The 6,000-nt window shown below is 39.4% G+C and overlaps 1 protein-coding gene across 7 annotated transcripts in view; it reads right to left on the bottom strand.

Annotated features, from left to right (window-relative positions):
• Window positions 1-2,908, bottom strand: part of LOC103465398 (band 4.1-like protein 1) — a 109,835-nt gene extending 106,927 nt beyond the window's left edge. For 4 of the 7 annotated variants that reach the window (XM_017304873.2, XM_081607455.1, XM_081607454.1 and 1 more), the window contains exons 1-2: window positions 2,782-2,908; window positions 2,304-2,440 (exon numbers count right to left, since the gene is read on the bottom strand). The gene's annotated coding sequence lies outside the window, so the exon portion shown is untranslated. The remainder of the gene's footprint in view (window positions 1-2,303; window positions 2,441-2,781) is intronic. The other 3 variants (XM_081607457.1, XM_081607456.1, XM_081607458.1) reach the window with 2 other exon arrangements.
• Between the last annotated feature and the right edge of the window lie 3,092 nt (window positions 2,909-6,000).

The raw sequence follows: 6,000 nt of genomic DNA on the forward strand, positions 1-6,000 counted from the left end.
ATTTACATTTTAGAACCTTAGACATCTTTAAAAGGATTACAAGATCAAAGTAGTTTTTAATGCATTTGCATTCGATAACAGTTTGGATTAAATAGTCATGTTTAATGACTAACTGTCATTCTGAATGTTTAGCCTCTGGCAGTAACAGCTTCAACAACAACACTTAAAAATGGCATTTTGCTGTATTCTCAGATGTTAACAGATGGTCAATAAATTCACATACATGACCATTTTTAAGATAAAATGAAGTCCTCTTACAGCTTCCTTGGATATTCCACAGTAGGCCAGAATATTTCTCCATAGGCTGTGACAGCCGGGGGAATAATTGAGAAGCTATTTGCATAGCTTGTAAGGAATTGCCTAAGCGTGCTCTACCTCTGCAGACAGATTTGCTCACTGAAGTCAGCCTTTTGCAAACTGAACACTGACAGCTTCATTCACCGTGAGCTGAGGGCAAGTTTAGTTACTCTTTGTTTCTGAAGACAAAAAATAACCACATTGTGCTGCTGCTGGTGAAACATGTGCAACACAGTTTGAGAGCCCAACACATGCAAAGTGTACAGTGCCTTTCAAAAGTATTCACACCCCTTGAACGTTTTCACGTTATTATGTCCCATCCACAAACTTCCCTGTATTTTAATAGGATTTTATGTGCGAAACCTACAAAAGGCAGCGTATACCTATAGAGCGCAAAAAAAAACTAAGAGCTCTATGGTTGTGCTCTGAGTGTGGTATGCATTTGTCCTCAGCACTGTGCTGATAGCAGAGCTAATTTTTCACTTAGCACTTTAGTACTTTTGCTAACTTTGAGAACGCTTAGCTCACTTAGCTTCCCCTAAATTCATTTTTCCTGATAAATTCTAAAGCATTAACTTAGTTGTCTGTCTGGTGAACTTTCAGCTGAATGAAGTTTGGAATCTGTGTTGAAGTTTTGTTTATTAACTTAGGAATTTTTCAAGGAGTTAAACGTTTACATTCATCCTCTTATTTCTCTTCCCTTTTTTCCCCCCCAATAACTATTTGAAACAAGAAACACAAGAAGAAAATAAAACATGGACAGCAGAGAACAAGAAATAAACATAAATATGATATCTACAGGCAGTGTAGAATGTGTAAATTATAAAGTAAAAATGAAATTGGTAGCTGTAGTTTGAACTGAAGTTAGCACTTTAGCATTAGCTTCTGCAAAATGTGCACTTTTATTGAAAGAAAAACCGCTGGAAGTCATCCTTTCAGAGAAAGCTGACCTGGTCAGATGACACCAAAGTTGAATGTTTTGGCCAAGATGCCAAAACTGTATGGCATGTATGGTGGAAAACTAACACCCCACCTACACAGTGATACATGGTGTTGGCAGCATTATGCTGTGGGAATGCTTTTCCTCAAGCTAATCAGTGCTGATGGGATGATGGATAAAGCTATGTGAGACCTGAAACTGGAGCAGATTCAGCTGAATGGTTCAAATTGAAGCATGTGTGCTAGAATGGCCCAGTCAAAGCAGACTTGGATCCAAATAAAAGAGAATATGTAGCAAAATTTCAAAATGTGATGTTCATAATTGCTTTTCATCTAGTCTGACTGAGTTTGAGCTATTTTCTAAGAATGGGCAAAAATGTCAACATGTGAATATCAGACAGACAAAACGCAAAAACACACGAAGCTGACGTAACAAAGACAGAAAAAGTTCAACGGATATGAATACTTCTGCAAGGCTCTGTACATATGCACAATGAGGCTGCTGAGTTATTAGCAATGGGTGTGTTTGAGAACACACTGACTAATCCAAAAGCAGATCCAGTTTGCCCTGACGGGCTGGGCCATGAGCAGAGCAGCTGATCTCTGAAGCTTTGAAAAATGACAAGAAAGGTTATGGCGTGCTTGAGAGCATTAAAGTAGCTCGTTTTTCACGCAGCGAAGGAGGAATCCGGATAGGAGCGTGTACTGGTTCCTGCCTGCTAGTCATGTAGTCTACACGCTGACAGGGCCAGTAGGCGCAAAAAAACGACGCAACAACTTGCTCCTGCTTCATTCCCAGGATTTTTTTTGTCTTCACCCCCCCTCCGGCAGGGAGCGCAGGGTAAAGTCCATGCGTGTTATAAAATGATCCGGTGTGTGGAGCAGCCTCAGCTCGAACAAATTGTCTTTCACCACAGCACAAAAAAACCCGCCATCAGTTGCAAATTATGCGCATAAAAACAAATATAAACAGTAAAAAAAAAAAAGGAGCATTTAACGAAACCAACACCGTGTTTACCACGCAGTCAGCTGACAGAGGAAACTACAACATGAATTTGCCAACATACCCTCCTTTCAGACAGGCATCCAGAGGAGGACCATGGATGGTGCGCACCGCGGGGAGTTCAGTCCTGCTGCCGCCGCTCTGTGTTTATTTCCCGGTTAGAAGGAGAGGGAGTGGGTCGGTGTGCTGCCGGTGTAACGCCTAATGAGGGAGGGAGGGAGGAGGAGAGAGAGAGAGGGAGGAAGGGACGCTGTCAGATGCGTGGAAGCAAAGAAGGGGAGACTTAGACACGCATATGGGAGTGTGTGTATGTGTGTGTGTGTGTGTGTGTGTGTGTGCGTGTGTTTGTATGTATGAAGATAAACACCGCTCGTGCCTTTGCTGCACAAACCTCCGTCTCCGTCAGCAAGTTTTCAAATGTAAATAATAAAAAATAAGCCAACAAGGTGACATAATCTCTTGTAATGATGTGTTGCAGTCAAGCGTTTTTGCGTGGAATGACTGACCGCCATACGTGCATGATATGCACCTTTGAAGCCCACCAGGTTGCGGAACAGTAAAACATGTTTCCTTCTTCGGTGAATGAAATATTTCAACCCTCCAGCAGCTGCTTCAGGAGGAGCTGTTGTTTCGCGCTGTGTCGTCAGGAATGCTCGGTCCCCCTCTGGTTTCATCAACTGCAGCCAGCCATCACACACACACACACACACACACACACACACACACACACACACACACACACACACACAGACGAGTTTACATGTGTCGTGGGGACTACCAATTTTATCATCACTTGTGGGGACTAGACTTTCTAGTGGTTCTAAAAATCCATAAAAAATATTTTATACTATTTATACCTATATTAACCTAAACACAGCTTAAGATAACTCAATTTCAAATGTAGAGTCATCAACCTGTCTGAGCCATGCTATATGGGGACTCATGAAATTCCGAAAAAACATGTCAGATGGGGACCAGATTTACATATTATTTGCATAATTTACACTAACTTACCTCGTGGGGACCGTTGTTCCATTTCCTGACATATACGGTCAGCCATTTTAGATTTCAACAAAATGATCAATAACTTATCACCAATATCATGAAATGATTACAGGAGAACAAAGCTTTGCAGAACACCTTTTTTATTTAACTTGTCAAAACACATTGTACAGGCATTTCTGACCCTCAATGTTGCATTTGATTCAATTAGTTTTGTTATTCAAGTCTTTAAATCCAAGTCTGCAGCATCTAAATCCTGGGACAGGAATACAGTAGGTATCCAAAATGTTGAATCTTTGGTAATATTCACTAATCTAGCAAAGCTGCCACTGAGAATCAAAATTATATTGATTTAAACAGAATAATAAGCTAAGAAATGTTAAGTATGTTGCTAAATCTGACACAACTACCAGTTTAGAAGCTCTCTCCTCTTCAGGGTCTCATCAATGTTTCTCTGAGTGCCTGAAGAGAGTGACGGAATACTGGAATCCATTTCTGTTGGTTCCAAACTTGCACTGGTCAATGTCTGAAATATTTTAAAAAGACTTATTTGTATGTAAACATGTACAACCAAGTGCTTGCTTCAATAACAACTAATTCCTTGAACAAATACAGTGACATTTTTATAATGAAGTTAAAAATGATGACTAGAAATTGTGAATTAAAGCCCTAAAACATATTAAACACTGTGTCAATGAAATAATTCAAATCTTCTACATTTTTCAGGTGCTGCATCTGGTTTTTGTGTTACAAACACCTCAGACATGACTTATGGGGACCCAACACACCTCAGACATGACTTATGGGGACCCAACACACAGTTAGTTACAAATCCTTCTGGGGATCAACTTTGTACCAGCATCTAACACACTTGGTAACACTGGTTAATGTGTGTTGTGGGGACTCCGTAAATGTCCAAAGGAGAGCTTTTGCTAGCCAATTTGGAAACTACAACACTGGAATAAGTCTTAGTCAGATGTAGCACTGCAACTGCACTTTGACATACAGGACATTCAACTGTTTGCTGTATTAGTTCTAAGGACTTGTGGCCATAAAATGTCAGTCAGCCACACCGCATGTCAACACAACACATTGCACAGGCACTTCTGACCCTCAATGTTACTTTTGATTCAATTAGTTTTGTTATTCAAGTCTTTAAATCCAAGTCTGCAGCATCTAAAACCTAAGACAGGAATATAATAGGTGTCTAAAATGTTGAATCTTTGGTAATATTCACTAATCTAGCAAAGCTGCCACTGAGAATCAGAATTATAATGATTTCAGCTGAATAATAAGCCAAACAATGTTAAGTATGGAGCTAAATCTGAAGATAGCTACCTGTTTAGAAGCTCTGTCCTCTTCAAGGTCTCATAAATTCTTCTATGAGTGCCTGAAGAGAGTGACGGAAGACTGGAATCCATTTCTGTTGGTTCCACACTTGCAGTGGTCAATGTCTGGAATATTTTAAAAATATTTATTTGCATGTAAACATGTACAATCAAGTGCTTGCTTCAATAAAAACTAATTTCTTGAACAAATACAGTGACATTTTTAAAATGAAGTTAAAAATGATGATTAGAAATAGTGAATTAAAGCCCTAAAACATATTAAACACTGTGTCAATGAAATAATTCAAATCTTCTACATTTTTCAGGTGCTGCATCTGGTTTTTGTGTGTTACAAACACCTCAGACATGACTTATGGGGACCCAACACACCTCAGACATGACTTATGGGGACCCAACACACCTCAGACATGACTTATGGGGACCGAACACACAGTTAGTTACAAGTCCTTCTGGGGATCAACTTTGTACCAGCATCTAACACACTTGGTAACACTGGTTAATGTGTGTTGTGGGGACTCCGTAAATGTCCAAAGGAGAGCTTTGCTAGCCAATTTGGAAACTACAACACTGGAATAAGTCTTAGTCAGATGTAGCACTGCAACTGCACTTTGACATACCGGACATTCAACTGTTTGCTGTATTAGTTCTAAGGACTTGTGGCCATAAATTGTCAGTCAGCCACACCGCATGTCAACACAACACATTGCACAGGCACTTCTGACCCTCAATGTTACTTTTGACTCAATTAGTTTTGTTATTCAAGTCTTTAGATCCAAGTCTGCAGCATCTAAATCCTGAGACAGGAATACAGTAGGTGTCCAAAATGTTGAATCTTTGGTAATATTCACTAATCTAGCAAAGCTGCCACTGAGAATCAAAATTATATTGATTTAAACAGAATAATAAGCCAAGCAATGTTAAGTATGTTGCTAAATCTGACAGAACTACCAGTTTAGAAGCTCTGTTCTCTTCAAGGTCTCATAAATTCTTCTCTGAGTGCCTGAAGAGAGTGACGGAATACTGGAATCCATTTCTGTTGGTTCCAAACTTGCACTGGTCAATGTCTGAAATATTTTAAAAAGACTTATTTGTATGTAAACATGTACAACCAAGTGCTTGCTTCAATAACAACTAATTCCTTGAACAAATACAGTGACATTTTTATAATGAAGTTAAAAATGATGACTAGAAATTGTGAATTAAAGCCCTAAAACATATTAAACACTGTGTCAATGAAATAATTCAAATCTTCTACATTTTTCAGGTGCTGCATCTGGTTTTTGTGTGTTACAAACACCTCAGACATGACTTATGGGGACCCAACACACCTCAGACATGACTTATGGGGACCCAACACACAGTTAGTTACAAATCCTTCTGGGGATCAACTTTGTACCAGCATCTAACACA

This window comes from Poecilia reticulata, chromosome 5, assembly GCF_904066995.2.
Source record: "Poecilia reticulata chromosome 5, P_reticulata-male-v2, whole genome shotgun sequence".
Classification (NCBI taxonomy): Eukaryota; Metazoa; Chordata; class Actinopteri; order Cyprinodontiformes; family Poeciliidae; genus Poecilia; species Poecilia reticulata.